The sequence below is a fragment of the Wolffia australiana genome, chromosome 15 (genome assembly GCF_029677425.1).
Source record: "Wolffia australiana isolate 7733 chromosome 15, ASM2967742v1".
Classification (NCBI taxonomy): Eukaryota; Viridiplantae; Streptophyta; class Magnoliopsida; order Alismatales; family Araceae; genus Wolffia; species Wolffia australiana.
The window spans coordinates 8,019,732-8,041,571 of NC_135849.1; positions in this window are offsets into that span (position 1 = coordinate 8,019,732).

Here is a 21,840-nt window from a genome sequence, read left to right on the forward strand (position 1 = left end):
TAGCCGCGAAGGAGGTAGCAGGTCGTTAGTGGTGTGCGCACGTGGGTCACCCAAGGTGGCACAAAGTCATTGAGGTCAGAGATGGACGGGCCAACGTAGTTGCAGATGGCGTCGGGAATCGTCGGTAACCCAAGTGCATGTCGTAGGTGCCAGCGAGGTCATCATGGAGCTAGCGCGGTAAAAACTAACGCACGAACGATGCAGTGCCTGTGGCATGTTGTGTACGTTGACTACGACATGATGGAAACCCATGCACGAGCAACAGGTGTTGTCGGGGAAGACCGCTTGAGTGCGCTAGGGGTGGGCCTGTTATGCGTAGCGCAATAAATGTTGGGTTAGGTGCCTTGGTTCATCCATGCAAAACACATTCCATGGATGTAGAAGCGTGTAGTTCAGTTCACAATCGATCTTTAAAATGAACTTTGAATGTACTTTTTGCAAAACTCGTTCCACTCTTGACTTTGCCACTCTGAGATCATTCTGAAACCGTTCACGCGTCCGACCTCTAGAATTATCCACGCGATCACTTGGCGCTTGGATCTGCACATCTTCTTTTTCAACTCTTCTTGAAAATCTAAAAGATCTCCTCACCATGAAGACACTCTTCCTTGGATGAGTGAAGAAGAAAGTGGAGAAAGGAAGGGGCTCTCAAGTTAGGCTTGCATGGGTGCTTGAAATGAGACCCCTTTCCCTCTTTATATTTCACTTAAGGTTTTTCTCAAAAACTTTACAAAGTCAAATATATCCACCAATGCTCTTATGACCTTGTGCGTGTGATCCTCTAGGCACATGTATCATTCTAGTTAATAACTTTAGTGGCCCGATAATATGTATTAACCAACCTTATTAATCAACTATATCAACATATAAATTAATTAAATAAGGATCAATTTAACCCAATTGATAGGTTAAGTTTCCAGCCCGTGGGTGCCAAGCTACACTTCGTGCTCTAGAAGATACCGAGTATTCTCAAACTTTATCATGGAACCTTTAGCGCCATTGGTTAGTGTATATGTATAGTCCATCATCTGCGCGAGACTCTCGAACGACTTAGGTATGGTTTATCGTCAAACCCTAATCCGTCATTCGATTAGTACTGATGCGTAGCATGGATCATTGAAGAATGCCTTCTCCAATATCCTCTCTACCCGGGCCAGGGATTTTTCTGCATTGTCTTCCTTGAGTCAATCTCCTCTTATACCGAGGGCGGATGATCGCCTGTTGACCACTCAATCATCTCCGTAAGCTTCTTAGTACATCCGATCTATAACTTATTTGAATCTCAGGATTAGAGGCTCGTAAGTCATAGTTACGATGTAGTCATCCACTCACGAGATGTCCTTGGTGACTTAGGTCAGTGGATCACTTCTACAACCGTGACTTGAATCAATCTGATTGATGTTTAGGTATAATATTATTCAGGAGGGACTCGTACAGATCAATTCAGTGAACTCTTTCTCCAAAGAGCACCCACTATCTGTCCTTAGTGTCGCCACACTAATGACCACAAGATCAGATATACATATTGTATAAGTAGGATCAGCTAGTCATATTCTATCCGGATAATTTGATGTCCGTCCTAACTATCCCTCAAATAGGAATATATAGAATACATGTTTAAAGACTTGAGATCATTGTATTATGATCTCATCATAATTCACTAAGTCATTGCACGTATTCATGGACTTCATTATAAACATCACACTGAATAATAATGAACACAAATATTTTATTCAATGGACTTAAATAAACATGGTAGTGCGATTTGGTTGATGGCAACATAATATCCATCAACAAGGAGTCGTATGCTCACATCCCGCAGGCCAAAGGAAAACCTAGCATTGCCGATCGAACGTGCGGTGGCTCGATGAACAGGGCGGACGCCAAGAGATGCAATCATAGAAGCAGAGAAGAGAGAGGGGGCGTTGACGATGACCCTTCTCCCTCCAACTTCTGTCCTCCTCTATTCCTTCTGCTTTTCTTTCCTCTTCCTTTCCCTTCCTTCTTCTTCCTTATCCTCCTCTCCTTCTCTTCTCTCGTGAGATCAAGTTCTGAACAATAACTTCCACAATAAGAAAACTAGATCTGAAACTATCAGGTGCCCATCATGGCCCTATATATTGCCATGATGGGCCCTTACAAGAGGGTCCATTATAGGGCCCTTATGATATGGCCCCATTTTACAACAAAATAAAAATTAAGAGAACAATTGACATATGAAAATGATCATAAAATAACTCAAAAATGACACAATCACGAGCGTGAAATACAAACACAAATGTCAGACTCCCAACGAGCTCACTCACCACACTTGGACAAGATTAAGCGTCCCAATAGGGAGCCCATGGTTTGCATATGCCATACAAGCTTCTTTTGAATCACATCTTGGATGTCCTAAGGGCGCTTGATCCCTAAACCCCTCTTTCAACAACCGACATACTTTCTGCCAAGAAGCCCAATGGTGTCTATGGCCTCATAACAAGAAGATCAATGAGTATTATTGCTCATCGTTCTTTGCTCTATGGAGCATCTATTTGTGCTTTTCCTATGGTCGGCAAAAGACCTCCAACATCAATATGAAAAGGGTGGGTGAAATAGGTTCACCTTGCTGTGGACATCGCATGGTAGTGAGAAAACGAGTGAAGTTTCCATCCATCAAGAGAGAAAGTGATTGTCTCTAATGCAAGCATCAACTTAATAGACAAACACATAGGTGAAACCAAAGCGGCCTAACACTATAGTAAGGAAATGCCATTCAACTCTATCAAAAACCTTATTCATATTGAGTTTGATGATGATGTTTGAACTAGGAATATGAGTGTCCACTGACTGTGCTAACTTGTTAACTGGTAGGATACTATCATGGATATGTTAACTTTTGAAAAAACCACAATGTTCAGGATATATGAGTCTATCATGGAAGGTTCGTAGTCAATTTGTAACGGTTTTAGATGTAACTTTGTAATATACACTAGAAAGACAATAGGGCGAAAGTCTCCAAAAGACACTAGATTATCCACTTTTCGAATAACCACAAGAAAAATGGATTTCTAACTTCTAGAAAAGATTTTGCGTGTGAAGATCTCTTTGATAGCTCGCACTAAGTCTGTGCCTATGATATATGATGTAGGACAGTGGCGGAGAGCAATAGTGGTGGTGCCGAAGACAAAAACGCTGGCTTGTAGATGACAAAAAGGACACCTAGGACACCAACGACTCATCACAAGCGAGAGGAGGAGAGCTTGGCACAGCAACAAAGTGCAACGGCGACAACATAGCCTTCACCCATATTCAGATATCCAGCAACACAACCCCACTCTCGATTACTCTATAGCACATTATTATTACAAGGACGATCATAGCCGTCACCTAGCACCTCATGGTTGTCCTCCAAATTATTACCCAGATTTACATTCTAGAGAGGACTCATTCCATAACATGAACCACTATTATTCATATGGGGATGACTACTCCCACCCCCAACACTCTCATGGCATACCTCACAAGTACGATGGATCCCATACACATGATCACACAAATGATCATTGGGATCAAAACACGTCCACGACAACAAGGGAACCTGATTTCTATGCACTAGACTCAAAACAGTCATGGAAGTTGTTGATTTGCAATACCAATAGAAAAGAACAACTATTGGCATCCTGCGATGATTTACATGCATACCTTAGCAAGTCGTGGCCCATACTAATAAGGGGTGATGTGAACAGTCTATGTGTTCCAATCATGGGAATGATTAAGTTATGTAGGGACATTACTGTTCCAGATGAGAAGAGTCTACTGTCGCCCCTCCCTATTACGGCCCCTACTTCCATGCCCTGCCGCCGCTACGGTGCCCTACCATTGCTGCCATGGTCACCAACTTCCTGTCATCGCTGCCTCCGCTATGCCCTGCCATCGTCGTTGCGCCCAGCCGTCGTCGTGTCGTATTGCCCTACAACCTCCGCGCCGTAGTACCCTTCTATCACCTAGCCGTCGCGCCCTACTTTCTTTCACTTTGTCATACTACCTCACTCTGACGCCTCTACGCCATCATGCCCTACTGCTGTTGCACCTATTTCAACGCCCCCAACTAGTTACGCTGACGAGCCCTGGTGCCACTCAAGCTGTTGTGTCTAACATTACTCCTGTTGCAGCGCCCTTTGGTGAGCCCGCCTCTGCATCCACTGCGGTACCCATTGCCACGCCTTGCTACCACGCCTGTTGCTGCTCTAGCCTTCCGGACACCATGCCCGCACCACTTTGTCGTCCCACCGTTGTTGTCACCACCACGTTCATCGATGCCTCCATCACGCATGTCACCATCGTTGCTGCTCCTATTACTGCTGTTGTTTATTAGTGCCCCGTCATTGCTCATCATAGCCCGACCGGTCACTAGGTCGCTTGTCATCCCCGTTATCGATGATACAAATGTCAGACCAGCCATCACGAATTGGGTATGCCCACACTTCTTCCCTTTTACACGTTCAATTATTTCTTTTAGTGCCTCCCGATTGTGTCTCCACCGCTAGGGTTAGGTTAGTGATAGATAGGAAAATATCAGTGGGAATAGGTTTCAATTGGTACGATCTTGGTTGGCACTTTGAACTGTGCTCACACGAGCCGCAATAGTTGTACTTGCAACGTCGGCCTGCAACCCGCCGCCGGGGTCATCTGGAGCCTAGTGGCATTCCCAGGTTGCACTTATTGTAGCCTAGTGGTCGTTGGTGTCCATCGACGGTAGATTTATACTTATCAGTGATTTCCTCATTGCATCATCACTTTCATTACGTCTACACTAGTGGTCTCCATTACTTTATGACTACCCTTACTCTCCCTGTGGTGTAACATGAGCCGTTTGATCCCTGCATTTGTCGTGTTACATCAGTGTGATTCCCTGTATTACTGAGTGAATGAACATGACCAATCTAAAATTCTGAGCCTATTCTTCACTCATTGAGTCTCACTTTATAGCCTTGAGACGTGTTGTAAATCTCTCGTCCCAAGCCTAAGCTCCCAAACGCATGTCTTCATCCTGCAAGTGATGAACCTTAGGAAAAAGGGTGAAAAGCTATGAGAAAGAAGAAAGAAATAGGATATGGAGCAAGAGCGAGAGAAATGTGTGATCTATGTGCCACGTATATTTTTAACCCCGGAAGGCAAAACAGGTCAAAGCAAAAATACAAAGGGGAAATATGAAAAAGAAAAATATGAGAGGCATCAAGCTTATTTATCCACATATTCTCGAATAGAGTTGACAACAGTATGCATGCTCAGCTAGATGTCAAGTTCAATGGCTGTTGGATATCACCAAAAGAAAGAGCGAAATTGGAATTCGACGGAGTGTACAAAGAAGCTCGTATAGGACTCGACTCTTGAGAAGCCCAAGTGAAAAGAGAGAGGGATAGGTGGTGAGAACTTCCCTAGCCTAACCCTCACTTTGAAAGGGAGCTAACCCACTTGAAAGAGAAATAGACCCTAAAGTCAACCATCATCACAAGAAAACGATTGGCTTGGTTATGCATCATTGCTAAGGGACTAGCAATGTTTAAGTAGGGGGTATATGTTAGACCCAAAATATGTTATGTAATTATACATATTTCAAGGTCATTTTGGGATCATTTCATTAGTATTTTCCTCAATTTTATGAAATATTGCATTTCATGCACTAAATAGAGCAAATGATAAAAAATTGTATTTCAACGTCATTTTTATGCATGTTATACAATTTAAATATTTCTTAGTAAAAATATACATTTAACACCTTTTTAATTTTCTAATGCTCTATTTAGTATGTATCTATGCTATTGTAGGAAAGAAAATGAAGTTGGAGAAAGTAAATAGATGAAAGAAAATAGAGAAAACGAATGAAATGCAGAATAAAAGAAAAAAATTAAAAATAAAAATGTTTTGGGCCAGCTAAGGAGCCAACCAAGTGCGTAAAGCCCAAGCCAGCTGTAGGCCGGCGAGCGCAGGGCTCAAGCCTGCCCGAAGCCATTAAGAGATGCGGCCGGCAGGCTCACGCCCAGCCGGCCATGAGGAGTGTACAGACCCACAGACAGGCCCATAGAGAAGATAAGATGCATGCTCAAGACGTATTGGTTTTAATTCAGTAGTAGAGTATATTTCAACATTTATACAGCGCGTCATCTTTTAAATATCTTCTATATGGGATTGAGAATTTCACTTTCTTTTACTCTCACTCAGGGAAAGAGTGTGATCATGGCCTTGCACGCCGCGATCTAAAGAAAATAGATAGAAAGTTAAGACCAGGCTTTGAGCCAACCTGGCCCGAAGCCCGTGTCTTTTTGGGCTTTCTTTAATTAGCAGGATATGATCTCAGCCGTCCAATCTCCTTAGAGAAAATTGGTCAGTGAGATCTATCTTGCCCTATTTAATATATTTTTCAGGGCTTCTTCATGGTCGGCAATAATGATGCGTATGCAGGACCCAAATTGCAGACAAATAAGAGAGAGCAACGCGGACGAAACGCTGATGAAGCGCAAAGGGGGCAGATGACGGGGCTCATTGATGTAGCAGATAGGGTACACTGTCTAAATCAGGGTCTAGAGCTGCATTTGATCCCACCCGTCCAATTCAGTTGAAGGCTATACAACGGCCAGGGGCATTTTGGTCCACCCTCACCCCTGGCCATCGACGCTGTTGACCGAAGGCCAGTCTTGGCTGGCGAGGGGGGATCAATGGGTGATCCAACGGCCAAGGAGGACCCCTAGGGTCGTCCCCCTCCATCGGATGGCCCTAGAGGTCCGTTCTAGGTTATTAAAGGTGACCCAAAGGCCCGTGAATGATGCATCTTTTAACCATAAGTCCAGAGGACGGCAGGGATCCCTTTTGGCGGTAAGGAGAGCAGAAGAAGGGTGTGACAACCTCCTTCCTGCTCAGGAAGCTCTGGGCGGCGCCATGAGAAGTCAGAGGATCCCTGGATTCACAACTGGACGGAGGAGGAGAACGAGAGAACCCTTAAACCAAAGCTTGGTAGTGGCAATCAACGCTGCCACTCTCATATTTGAATCAAGGTGATTCAGATATGTTTATGAATCTTTCAGCTGAATTGTATATTTTCATTCAATATGAATGCTTAAGTTTGTTAACATTTAGATAGAGATCAAGCTTGTTTTTTGTGATTTCATAACCGCAGACTCTCTGTGACATTGCATCGAACACCTTGTGTGTTTGATGAATGTTCTGCGATTTTGCCTAAGTTCTATTTTCACATTCTTATAAAAATTTAAATACATATTCCTCACTTCTATCGGGTATTCTGCCGAACACGTCACAGGCGTTTGATAGAAACACCCTTTTATCTTCGATTTTACAATAAAATCTATATGAAATATATAAATTTTTTACTCGTAATTAAATAATATGCATCTATCTTCAGTTTTTCGACCTCCAATCGGGCATTTGGTTGAACACCTCTCGGGTGTTCGACTAAATCGACCCAGAAATTATGGAAATCGACAAAATATATAGAATATGTAAAAATCATAAAAATACTTTATAAACTATATATAAATTCCTATTTCGACTAAATCGACCCATTATTTCATTTAATCAACTATAAAAACTCTATAAAAAATATAAAATCATATAAAAATGTCTAAAACTACTTATATTAATCCTGTCATAAATATCTTACTTCTATAAGTAGTACTCTATAATTCTAGCCTATTCTATAGTTACGTTAATTTTCTTAACTACTATTATTACCCCTTTACCCCTTCTTAATATCTCTCTATACTTATACTTAGTATACTATACTCAGATAGTTACTAAATCTTTCCTTATCTATCTAACTTCTTCTTCTTCTAATTTACTCTTATTAAACTACTTATTCTTATTAACTATTATCTATCTTTTCACTAACTCTATTATTATCCTTGTTAAATATAATATTTAGTCTCTTCATTCTTTATTATTCTTTAAACCCATAAATATATATACATATGATATTTGATATTCTATTTTCTCTAATAATTGTATTAAACTAATATTACCGATATTTACTTACTACTTATCTCTTCCTATACTTATTATTTGTACTATTATTACCACATCTTATTCAATAACTCAATTATTGAATACATTCCTAAAAGCCAGTCCCTGTGGAGACAGACTTACTCACACAACACACTTGAGTAAGTTTCTACATTTTATCAAATTTATTTGATTCTAGGCAAATTAAATTTACAACAACAATTAAAATTAACACACAATCTGCCTTCGTCAGCGGGGTGAGCATCACTTTCATCTTACAATTACACTTAAGTTAATTATAAAGAAACTAGAGACGACCCCTCCACAGCACCACGGAGCTTCTAACGTCCTCCCTCCTTGTCAGTCTCGGTGACCACCAACCTGCAGCAGTATAAGGCCTAACTTTTCCTAGTTGACCTTGGTTAATACACTAACTTCTTAGGTTCACCAAGTTCAGTCCAAATATATTTCCTAACTAAATCGATAAAAAAAAAATTATCAATTTCAGAATAGCTGAATGACTACTCACTTACTATCAAGTTCATGTTAATATTATGTAATGTAATATGGATCAAATACAAAACATTAGTAATCAATTTCAATCAAATCAGAATCGTGGAATGAAATCTGTTGGAAATTCAAGTTCAATTCAATACTACAAGTCAAAGCCAATAGGATCAGAGTGGTCAAATAAAATCTAATAACAATCTTGATTTATTTCAATTGTCTTAAGCATATTCAATCAGTTCTGAATGCTCAAAGTAATTGATCAACTCGAAATCTAGTCAATTTTACTAATTGATTAAATTTGGACCACGATGTGATCAAATCAAATTAGATATACTAGATGTGATCAGTTATGCTTAAATCAAAGATAACATCAAATATGATCAATTGGAATCAATCAGTAGAATTAAATGTGATCAATTTAGAATAATGGATATATTCAATTTCACTTTACTTCATAAGAGAAAATTAGTGTTTGTCAATTTTAATCAAGGTTATCATTGAATGTATTAATCAATTAATGATAAGTGATCAAGTCAAAATTAGGTATAACTAGGTGAGATGAAGTATATTATCAAATCAATGACAGAAACAAATTTGATCAATTTTTCAATCAAATTTATGATTGAATTGAATTAACAAATATAATCAAAATCAGTTGAAGAGTATGGTCACAACAAGATTAATTGAATTGATGTGAAATGATCAAATTCAATTAACAGGTAATACAAACCAAATGATATGTTATGATCAAATTAGATAGACAAAATGACTTGATCAAGTCAACAAATATCATATGGATAAGATGAATGATTAACAACAGACTGATTATGACATAGTTGATTTTACAATAATGAATTTCAGAGTAGATAACCAATGATTAAATCAGGATAATCAGCTTAGTCTTTGAGATATTGAATCAAGAATTGACGAATCGAGTTAGGAAAATCAATTTCAACTTTCAGTTAGAATGCATTAGGGATCAAAATAGAAAAGGCAATTTCAAATTTTGGATTAGTAATCCAAAACAAATTCAAATAGCCAATTATGACATATTAAATAATCAAGAAACGAATTAGAATCGTCAATTCAGATTTCATAAGAATCAAGAACTATAAAATGAGTGATGACTGCTCTGAATTACTAATGTCCCAATTCTGATTTAAGATACAGATATCCGATTGGAACTATTATTACATTCACAAAAAGATTATCAGGATTCAATCAATTAACCAATTTCTCAAGAATTAGAAATTCAAAATATCAGAAACAGTTATTATGAAACAAACTCACCAATCTTTATGAATGCATATCCAAGGAGTGAATGCTGAATCAATCCACCAGAAAGCCCAAATTTATTTGAAGCTAACAGCTCTCCATCAGTAACAGATCCCAGATCCCAACGTGAGTCCGTTGCTAGCAGCCCCGCCCACTGCTGGCTGCGGCACGCTGCTGGTGGTGGCGCCCGCTGGCCGCGGCGACGCTCGTTGTTAGTGGCAGTGCCCGCTGCTGGCGGTGGCGCCCGATGGTGGTGGCGGCTCCCTCTCCTTGTGGCGGCGCCTGTTGCTGGTGGTGGTGCCCGGTGCGGGCGGTGGCATTTGCTCCTAGCGGCGCTCCAGCGGTGGCGGCCGCCTAGGGGTCTGACGGATGGGCTCCGCCGAACGAAGCCCTAGAACAGGCGCGCGGGCGGGACAAAATGGGTGCAAACCTGACCCCGTTCTGTTCCGCCCATTCTCTCTCCTCCTTTTTCCCCCTTTTTTCATTTCTTTCTCCTTTTTTTTTCTTTTCTAAAGGTGAGACCAAGATAGACTAAAAACTTAACTTTTCTCTTCCTCGTCCGATTTTTTTAGGGCGCCCCCCTCTTCCTATATATAGGGGAGAGGTCTGGGCCCCCTAAATGGATCAACAAAAGGGGAGATGAGGTCCATTAATTGGGCCCCCATTACAAGAAAAAAAGGGGAAATGAAAGAAATAAAAAAAATAAGTGGGAAATCATGGGAAAAGGGGGCAACGGGAGGCTCCTCCCCCTCGACGATAAAATGGTGGACGGACGAAACACGTCACGAACACGAGAAAAGACAAAACACGTAAGAAAAGAGCGATGAAACAAAGCAATTTTTTGAGCGTCTTTCACCCGGTAGTCGACGTCGTAGGCGTGTGGCGCGGATGACGTCTTTGACGATCCTTGATGGCGTGTGCCATCACCGTGCCTGCAACGTATGGCAAGTCACAGTCCACTTGGACTGTTTGCGGGCATTGCTGGTTAGATAATCGCAAGATGCACCAGGGCTCACGGTGGGGTGTCGCCTGGAAGCGAGAGTTCTCATGACGCACTACGTTAGATTTGGAGATGAATGCATGTTGGGGCACTCAGTAAAGTCCGGCAAGGCTAGCAGATCAAGGCAAAGCACCCTTTCATCCTCCTCCTGTTATTCTTCTTCCTCGTTTCTTTTAGTGAAACGTAGATGGCAATAACTGCCAAAACACAAATTCCAGATCTGAGATTAACTTGTGCCCATCTTGGCCTTATATAGGGCCATGATGCGCCCTTATAAGAGGGTCAATTAGCCCTTTAAAAAGGGTCCAACCTGGAGGGTCCATTAACACAAGGACCCTCCTTAGAACAACAATAAAATAAAATGATTCAAACAATAGATAGACGGAGATGATGAAGATGAAAACAACGAAGGCTGATGGGGGACCATCTCGCCATCAAGACGGAATGATGCCAACAACCTCACCGAGCAGTACGAGTTGACGCCCGTGACGCGTCATTCAAGTACTCCGCATGAAGATGAAGCCGCTCACATTTTCATTTATTCCTTTTTTTTAGTGTTGTAATTTTTTTGCCGAATTATGGACTGGGCCTACCGTGTTTTGGCCTCATCCATTTCGAACAATTTTATTTCTCATCGTTTTGAGTGAACCGCTTGTCTCGAGACGGTTCCCTCCAGTTATGCCCAATCGGGCATGCCCTCGGCCGTATATAAGGACGACATGCCCAAGAGGACAGGCTAGATTGGAATTTGAAAAAAAATCAAGGTATTGTTGTTTTCTTCGTGTTCTTAGTTTTCTAGCATTAGAGAGTTTCTGAGAATCTTAGAAAGTTTAGAAGCATGGAAGTCTTGAACGTGGGAGAATGTGGGTCACGTCCATCTCACGGCTCGTGGTCGTCTTCATCAACTTCCTAGTCGCTGATAGTTGCTTTTGTAATCATGCGTAGGATGACTGTATTGATCAAATTGCTGCACAAGAACTGCCTCAACAAGACCTTTCTTGGAGCCTTGGGAATTCCACGATGCCGTCTCAGCTGCCCAAACCAGAGATGCCTTTGGGCCTTCAATCTGCCCCAATTTGGTCAGCGGTTTATCCCTCCTTGGAAGCCCCCGCACCGGGAAAGGGATCAAGAATGTCCCCGTCTGGGATATTCGTGCGCAACAAAGCTCAAGAAACAGATTCTTGAAATTTTGGTCCAGAAATCTCAAGGTTTCCTCATTGGCAGAACCGCATCACTCTGCTGCCTTGGTAGCCCCTCGCTCTAGCTCTGAGTGTGTCTACTGCACCGATTGCTCACGCACGACTCCCCCGCTCTTTGCGCACCAACATCAACAATGCAAGCCAGCACCATTGCTGCCCTGTGCCGGCAGGCACATGCACGCCTGCCCATGCGCACCGGCCATCCAGGCTCTGTGCACAGTCCACCGCCCACACACGCCCACACCACGCCCTGCCTCGCATTTGCTCAGCCACTACCCGACCCCTCACGAAGTTTGTCTCCTGGGGTACATGTGCCTTCTGGACTCGGTCAACCTTCATTCAGCCGATGAACAGATCTTTGACCAGGCGCCTGATTCCATATGACAATCAATGGAAATCGCTCTATCAGGTGTTATTGCCCCTTTCTTCATTACAGATCATTTACTTTCTTTGCAATGTTTGTCAATTACTTTTCCGAGCCGCGAGAGATAGGAACCTATTCATCAACTTCATGAGTTAGGAATGTATTCAACTTAGTGAGAGTTGGGAATTATCTTTGTGGTAAAACATTAATTTGTTTACTACGAGGATTTGACGCCGATGGATAGTACGACTACCCCTCATCTTACGCATCTAATTTGGTCCAAAGGGACGTTGGGAAGTCGATTGTGCCCAAATCGAACTTTGGCAATTTAGCTGATCTTCTTACTTTGTTAGTTAATTTGTTGTACTTGTCGTTGCTTCCTCAAACTGCATCTTATCATATAGATATTTTGTGAATTCATCATCGTCATCTGTGGTGTAATACATGCCGATCAATCCCGGCCATTAGCATATTACATCAAAGGCGATGACGAAGATGAAAAATGACAGACAAAAATGACAAAGGCAAGACAAAATTGAAACGCAAGAGAGATAATGGCGTGCTTCTCACCCGGGGTATTTGAACCCGGGTGCCTTCGCATGCGCCTTCGGGTGCTTGTTGAGTGAGATGTGAACTTGCAAGAGTCGACGATGATGTTGCTAATGACTTCGAAGACATATCTGATGGAGTGGGCTGGCGCGCTTCATCATAATGAGATGAAAAAATGTATTATATTGGTTTATTTTTCTTTAATATCAAAAAAGTAAAGTAGGGGGAATGGTTAAAGGCATTTTTTAAAAATTCCTGAGGTCTTGGGTTCAACACCCAAACAATCTTACATATATATTTAATAATTTTAAAGTAATTTTGTATTGAGAAAATATATTATTATTTCTAAAATCAAATGATAGTACTCTTTTAAATACTTTAGTAACCTGCATCCAATAGGATAAATTACTCATTAAATTTAAAATGTTGATAAGACATTAAAACTTACCTGATCAAATTTTTATTGTCATGAAGATCCAACAAATGGGACCGTTGCTTCTGGTATGAAGAGGTAAGGATGGGGTCGTGTGCACGAGGACATTAGGGTTTATGTGTAGAGTCACTCCATTCTGTCCAGGGGCAATCTGACCTACCTGATCTGAGTTTTTCATGCCGGCCATAGTACATCGAGGTAGACGAACCTTAGTGGGATCAAATTCACCTCCATTATGGGGATCGGGTGGACCTATCTGATCTGAATCTAGCAGGCCGACCTGATCAGGTTTGTCAGATCAACTGGATCTTGGACGCTGTGTCAAAGCTACACGATCGGGAAAGGCCGGGCCGATGACTTAAGGTCAGTCCTGGGCCAATTGGGGTAGATGTTGATCTGGACGGACTACAAGATCTAACACTTATGAAATTAAATCTAACACTATCTTGCGTCCTCGTGCGCTGGACTATAAGATCTTGTCTTCTTAGTGATCATTAGAATCTGTCCCTTTCTTTCCTTTATAAAACACAAAATGATAAGAGCATTTGGTCCCATTTAGGAGCATTTTGAAAATGCACAAAAGAATGAAACCACTGTGTTGAGTCCCATTTCAACACTTTACATCTAATTATGCATGGATGAGGAGATGAAACATATCTTTCCCCCTATAGCTTCATCAATACTTTGTTGGGTTCAGCTAGGATGGATAATCATACAGGATATGTGGAGCTGACTATAAACAAACAAATCAAAACAGATCTTCCAAAAATAAAAACATATCAATGATGGATACACCTTGTGCAGAATAAAAAATGTTACCATATTTTTCCTTGAATAAATCTTCATGAGCCACACATGTCTATCCTTTAGATGTGTCCACTTAATCCTCAGAAAATCAGGTTTCCTTGTTTTCTAATTAACTGGTGCTTATATCGATACTTAATTATATTTCTTTTCATTCCACACTCAGGAGGCGGCATCCAAGGAGAGAGGGGGAGGGAGAACATATTGCAAAACTGAACTTTCTGTTAAATATTATAAAATATTTTAAATAAATATTACATATTTTTAATAATTTATATGATTTTTGGAATTCATTTGAATGAGAAGAAAACAAAAATAATTGAAAACAAACTTATGAAAAGAAAACAAATACTTATCTTAAATAAATTCTACTAGTTTTATAATATTTCAAATAAAATTTGGATACTTTTATGGCCATAATGATGGAAATATATGTGCCCGCCAGCCAATCACACATCTACATCTTGTTCCATGTTCATTAATAGAACATATTCATTATAGTGCATGTGTGATGCTTATAATGAAGTCCATGAATATATGATCAGACTTAGTGAATTATGATGACTTTGTAAGACAGACATAATACGGAGATCACTAGTCTTTAATCATGTGTTCTACACATTCCTATTGAAGGATACGCGAGAAGGATATCGAAGTATCAAGATAGAATAGCACTATCTAGCCTCACTCATATGATGAGTATGGCCGGTCCCATAGCCATTAGTGTGGAGACACTAAGGAAAGATAGTGAGTGCTCTTTAGTGGAAAGAGTTCACTGAATTGATTGGCACGAATCCTTGAATGGTATTATACTGAACTGTCAATCAGGTTGATTCACATCATGGTTGTGTAAGTGGTCCTTAGACCTGAGACACCAAAGATGTATTGTGGAAGGATATTTGTACTTTGACTATGGCCAATGAGTCTATAATCATGGGATTCTAAACGGTCTTAGTTCAGGTACATCAAGAAGTTCACGAAAACGATTGAATGGTCAAGATGGGATTATCCACCCTTGGTATAAGAGGTGACAGCTCAAGGAAAATGATGCAATGAAGCCCTTGGCCAAGGTAGTGAAATATCAGAGAAGAGTTCTCCAATGATTTTCGAATGCATCAGTACTAAATCGAGTGATTGATTAGGGTTTGACAGTTGACCATACCCTAAGTCGTCCAAGGAGCGCCAAGTGGATGAGGGATCATACATACATGGTAACTGATGACGAACAAGTTCCATGAGTGAGTCAATATACACTCCTTTGTATCTTCTAGAACACGAGGTGTAGTGATGATTCAGATTTTAGAAGTAATTAGTGATGATTTAACCTCACTAATTAGTGTCGTTAGTTTATCCAAATTAAAACAACAAAATTTTATAATAACCTTACTAGCGCAGGGAGAGTAAGGGTTGGTCCACATGAAGAAAGAGTTTTTCCTAATGAATTTGTGCTTTACTTATAATTTTTTATGAATTTTAGAAGTGGGTTTACTACCTATGAAGATAAATAACTAATAAAAATATAAAGAAATAAATTTAACATATAATTAAAATATTTATAAAAATATTAGTAGGTAGAAAAATAAAATTTTGGGATTTTTAAGGAATATTTTAAAGCCAAAATAAAATAGGAAATGAAACAGGCTGGCATTGTGGACTTAGTCAAAATTTGACCAAGTTCGGATGCCAAATGGGGAAAGTGGCTTGGTGGAGGAGAGAGAAAAAATGGCATGCACTAACTTCACTCTAGAATGAGTTCTAGAATGAATTTGTGAGTGCGGTTGGATGCGTTGGAACCATCTTGATATTGTCTAACTTTTCCAAGAATAACTAAAAGACAAAAGATGAGAAGGTAAGAGTGAAAAAGGAGAAATAAGAAGGTAACCTCTTTGTCACACCCTCCAAGGCCCAATGGACTTCTTCTTCTCCTTTCCACCAGCTTCTTCAGCCCTTGATGCTTCCTGCTCAGCCTGGAACTCACTAAGGTGAATGGATCTATGACTCAATTGCACTTAGGCCACCAAACATTACTTTGGATTGAATCACCAGATGTCTATTACAATAGCGTGAAGGGGTTTATATAGGGAGAGAGAGCAAGTGAGAGCCATTGGATTTTTAATACAATGGATGGCCAGATCGTCTTTTCTGGGTTATGATCCACGTCCATTATGGTCCTCCAATCCGCATTGAGACCTTTTAAATACCCCAGGGACGTTCAAGACTTCTTTCCTTAATTAGCATTGAAAATGCTATCTTTAAGTCTCCACCCTTAGATGATTTATGGATTGAATGGCTGGATCTTCTTCTCTAGCTTAGATCCACGTCCAAGGGTGTCCTCCAATCAGCATCCAAGCACCTTAAATGCTCATAAATAATCATTACTGGGCTTAATGGAGCTTCCTTAGTGGGCCTTCAGACTAGAGCCAACTGTCTTGATTTGGGCCTCCTTTCTTGGCCCACGGTCATGGCTGGGCCTGCTCCTTTGGGTCAAATAGCTTCTAATTTATTTAATTATCCCCTTTATTCATGAATGTTTCACCTAATTCGTGCATCTTCCACATAAACTAAGAAGAGAGTGGAGATTCATTCCACTTAACTCATTGAGTTAAGTGGGGTTAGTCTCACAAATGACAATAATTAACTCAAATTAGAAAAAGGTGATTTTATTTCATGATATTTCACAACTTAGCATAAATTTTTATAATATATGCAGATAAAGATAGAGAAGTAGATAAATTAGCTAGAATTGCACATATATATTACTATCATTTTGGATTTCTCATGTAGCTCGACACGTCACATGTTGGAGAGTCGACCTATCAATTGGGTTAAATCGATCCAACATTATTTAATCTATATGTTGATATAGTTAATTAATTTGGAAGGCCAATAAAGGTTATTTAGCTGCTGGAGTCATTAACTAGACTGATACATGGGCCTAGAGGGTCACACGTAAATGGTCTTTTGGACGTCGAAAGATATACTTAAGTATTGGGGGTTTTTATGAAAAATACCCACTTAGTATAAATAGGGGAAGGTCCTGAACAAAATACACCCAGACCAGATATGTTAAGGGGCCTTCCCCTTCTTTTCCACTCTCCCCACACCCCTTTCCATGCCCGATGCAATCGGAATGGCGTAACGACGACGGCAGAAGTAGAATGGGGTTCGTCAAGGAGAAGAAGGAGATTCGACATGCTGAAGATCACATGGATACGTCTAGAGGCTGCAATCACGGATGCGATCCGTAGAAAGGTACATTGTTTAATGGTTTTGTTGATGTCGTTCGATTCGTTCAAGTCTTCCGCTGTGAATCGTTTTGATTTTTTCATCCAGATCTAGGCCTATAGAACCCAACACATAAATGTATTGTTAATAAATAATATAAATTCACCCATGACTTTTAAGGTATAGTAGTAGGCACCCGTGCACAAAGTCAATGGAATTAGCAATATGAATGGGGGGCGACGAAGGCAAAAATGCGTGTAATTTTGTCTTCGTTGTTTTTTTGATTTGATCAAATAAATTTTTATTTTGTAATCTGCTCAGGAATGTATAGTTGTGAGTGAGGTCATTTCCACAGGGATTGACACTTAGAGGTAGAATTCAGCTAATGAGTGGGAGGGTCAACATGAGTATTTAGACCTCAAATTTCATACATGGGTAAAAGATATATATTATTGATCTTAGGAAAGTTTTGTAGAATTTTTAGAGGTCGTTTGGTGGGAGAAGTTTGAGGGTGAGTGCTTGCAGTCAAACTGTTTGTTAAAATGCTTAAAAGAAGATTTTGGATTTCTATGGATTTTTCATAGGAACAAGCGTGAATTTTAAGATATTTTATCAGAGTATGTGTATACATTAGGAAGTATATATTCCTATGTTTAATTATATTTTTTAGAGATTTTTAATGTGGTTGAAAAGATTTAAATCGGTTGTTTAAAGATAGTTTAGAAAAAAGGAACACTAAATGTTTGAAGGAATGCGTAAATTAGATTTTTTATAGTTTGGCTTTTATTCAAAATCAGTTTAATTCGATTTTGAGGGGTAAGAGTGAGGGGATGATTCTTCAATCGTTGAATATACTATAATCAGTTTCAATTAACTGTCTAACCATATAAAATGAATCACTTACCGGATTTGTGCACTAGCTCGGGGTCGCCAACGACTTCAGACCCTATTCCACCGCATTTTCCTTCATGTAAGCTTTCTTCTCCATCTTCCACTCTTCTCTCTCACTAATCCCTCTTCAGATCACGGCTCTGTCACCTCCGTTGACCGAGAGACCGAGGAGAAACGATAAGAAGGCGTAGGATCTTCTCCTATGGTGATTAATTTTCAAAAGATTAGTTCAATATTCCGGTGGCGAAAGATAGTTTTTCGGAGACTTAAGGCTATTTAATAGGTCAGGAATGGTCCGAAAACCTTCCTGACTGGTATGGGACAACTCCAGCGACATCTCCGGTGATGAATTGGCAGAAATCCGCCTTCCCATTGCCGGATTGACATCACCGGTGATGGAGACGATGACGGGAAAAGAGATTTTGGTCGAGTCATTCTCGATCGTTAGATCTCACTGTTGGGGGGTTCAACGACTACGATTAAATTGTAGTCGTGGACCCATTTCATTTTTGTGGAACCCTGCTCCATCAACACCCACTGAGTCAGCATTGGCTGTCCACATTATCGCCTCTGATCTGTCCACATAGAACCTCGGCGCTGAGTTGTCATTCTGAAATAAAATAGAAGAAAAGAAAATGATTAAATGACAATCTTGACCATTCGATCTTATGAAGGAAGATCGACAGTCAAGATTATAACACCTTATTTAATAAAAGCCCCAACTGACACGGGCTTCGGGCCAGATTGGCTCGAAGCTTGGTCTGGTTTTATTCTACTTTTTGTAAGATTGCCGCCTGATAGGCGGCAACAATATGGACCAGAATAAACCTCTTACCTTGGGCGGTTACTAAGCTTACCTCTGACTGCTTTGAGGCTCCACTTAGGCTGCGCCTACGCTGCGGGTGCCGCCTGCAACTGTGGCCTTGGTTGTGGCTACCGGTGTCAGCTGCGATGCGCCAGCCTTGGCTGCCCCTTGGCGGCTCCTTAGGGGCCCCTTTTGTTGACTATCATATGTATATTTTTATTAATATTTTTTCTCTTATTAATTTTTATTTGTTTATTTTCTTTCTATTTAATCAAAAAATTTCATACTATGTTTATCAATGCAAAAACCATTAAAATATCACATTTTACATTAGGACTGAATAATTGCATGACAATGGAATTTAATGTAAAAATGCACGTTTGTTTCATTATATGACTTCATAAACCCTTAATAAATGTCAATTTACAAGCATGATTGATGACTCGTCAAGGGAATCGGGTGCATCAACTGTTGTACAAAACAGTGTTACATTTTCTGAAAGATGAATGATACAATGTGATTTGATGCCTTGCAAATATATGGATCTAGAATTTCTCAAATGATAACCTAGCAACCAAGATGAGAGAAACAGGTGAATAATTAGCAATACACAGATTATTTTGCCATGCTAGTTAGGGCCCAAGATGATATCACTTCTTTTTCTGCATCTAAATATCAATAGATTTGGATCACTGTTATCTTAATATGAAAGTCTTAGTAAAGAGTGGAGCAAATAAACAAATGCAGTAATGTGGGGTCATAAATTTAATGGTTGGATATCATGCATGGGGGAAGAGAAGCTAATAGGGGAGCCTATCGATCTAATTCCAATGAACAAGGAGGATGATATATTTTGAGATTAAGCCACAATCCATGTTTTTCCTTACACTCATTAAGAAAACAACTTCCAAATGTGATTTTTAGAGTTAGTTACACAAATGATCGTTCATTTTGACATGGTTCAAAATAGGGTTTTGGTGGAAATTTTCTACTCCTTGAATAGCAGCCCTCTTTTTCTGATCGAAGTAAGGATTGAGGCTTGTTCACTCCCATTTGTATCCAGAACTTAAAATTTATTCACCTAAATCTTGTGTTTTAAACAAAAAACCAAAAAGTAACACAATAATCCATTTGATTCAAGATAAGAAGTTGGGTTAATCACATAAACAAGAAAATTCAATAAAATAGGACTTGATGGGTAATTTAGGTTTTTTTTTTCGTTTAAAAACATAAATAGTATAATATAAATGTAGAAATATCAATAATTAATTAACAGAATCATACATAACTATTAATATATATATGTGATGTTAACATGCCCTATAATCATACGGATGATTTTTGTTTCGGAATTTACACCTTTTATAATTAATATGATTTCTTCAGAAAAAAAATCCTTATACTAAAGATATATCCTAAGATGTTTAATAAACCTTATGTATGTGACTAACTAGATTGATGTACTAAGTCTAGCAAATAACTTTTCCAATCCAATAACTCTTTGTTGGCTAAGCTAAATGATTAATTTTTTGAAACATATAGATTGATTAATCTTGGATTACTTTAATGCACTTGACATGTCAAGCTTTCAGCAGGGGAGTTGACATGATGCATCATGTGCTCAAGTAGGGGAAACTGACTTTATCAGTTATTTCATTAAACCTTTTTGTGATCAGTTACCATACAGGTATAATCCCTCATATGCACATGACTTTTGAAGGATTTATGGCATGTTTGACTATCAAGACCTAATCTGTCTTCTTGTTCTACTTGGCAGATAACTTCTATACATAATCTTTCTTGAGATGTCTCTCCCTATGCTGAGGTCAAATGATAGACCCAAAATGTGCCATGCAATCATACATATTTTAAATTCATTTTGGGAATATTTCATGTGTACTATCTTCAACTTTACAATAAATTTGCATTTCATGCACCAAAAGAGAAAATGATAAAAAATACATTTTTAGTATCTTTTTTTAGATGTTCTACAACTTCAAGTATTTCAAAGTTAAAATATATTTATAACATTGTGATTATAATGGTACTAATATGTTATTTAACATTTCAACTACGCTATTGCAGGGGTGAAATAAAAGTTGAGGGAAGGAATAAAAGAAAGAATTATTGAATAAGACAAATACAAAAAAATAAAAAGAATTTGGATTTTATTGGGCCAAATATGGCCAGACCAAGCGCAACAGTGCCCCACGCTGTAGGCGAGCAAATGTAGGCACTCAAACCTGCCCCCAGCCAGCAAGGGGCAGTGGCCCACACAGCAAGCGCAGCCAACCCCGACAATAGAGATGTCACTAGAGAGGCCCATTAAGGCCCATAGAGAGGGACGAGATCACGCACGCAAGGGAGGTAATTCATTTTATTTCAATGCATGATAAATGTTGAGTTATTATAGCGTTGCATTTATTAGAATTTTTTATATGTGATTAGATCCCAATCTATTTTACTTTTGTCGCGTGCCAGGCTGCTGAGCAACCAAGAAATCGCGCGGCACGTTGGGTCGTGATCTCATCCAATCTGAAGGAAAACCATGATCGGGCTTCGAGCCGACACAACCCAAAGCCCGTCTCATTTCAGGCTCATTTTAAACAGGCAGATATGATTTCATTCATCCGATCTTATTAAAGAAGATTGGACAGTGAGATCTATCCAGACATACTTAATCTATTTTTATTTCTTAACTAGGGTTCCTATTGGCTGGCAAGGATGACACGGTTTGAGACCCAACTACGACCGAATCACAAGGGAGAACGGTGATGAGACATGAAGATG